Genomic DNA, 338 nt, shown 5'->3' with positions numbered 1-338 from the left:
TTGAATCCGAAACTAAGGAATGTACGTCTGAAGAAGTAACCATTGCATGATGCTATCAAGTGTAGCAACGGATCTAATCTAAAGCCAAGAGAGAGATCAAGAAGTACAAACAGGGAGGTGGAAGCCTAAGAGAAGAAAACTAAGAACTGCTATAAGTGAAATATCTGGTGTTCTAGATGATATCTGAGCAGTAAGTTTCATGCTGATGTGGTTCGAAAGTGAAAGCTTCTGTGTCACTTTGCTAGGAAGCTGGTTTGCTGGGAAGGCACTTTGCTCCTACGCACATATGATATTTGCCTCATATGTGCGTAGGCACTTTGCTGGGAAGCTGGTTTAAC

Source organism: Musa acuminata, chromosome BXJ3-4, assembly GCF_036884655.1.
Source record: "Musa acuminata AAA Group cultivar baxijiao chromosome BXJ3-4, Cavendish_Baxijiao_AAA, whole genome shotgun sequence".
NCBI classification, from domain to species: Eukaryota; Viridiplantae; Streptophyta; class Magnoliopsida; order Zingiberales; family Musaceae; genus Musa; species Musa acuminata.
This window is presented reverse-complemented; position numbering follows the sequence as displayed.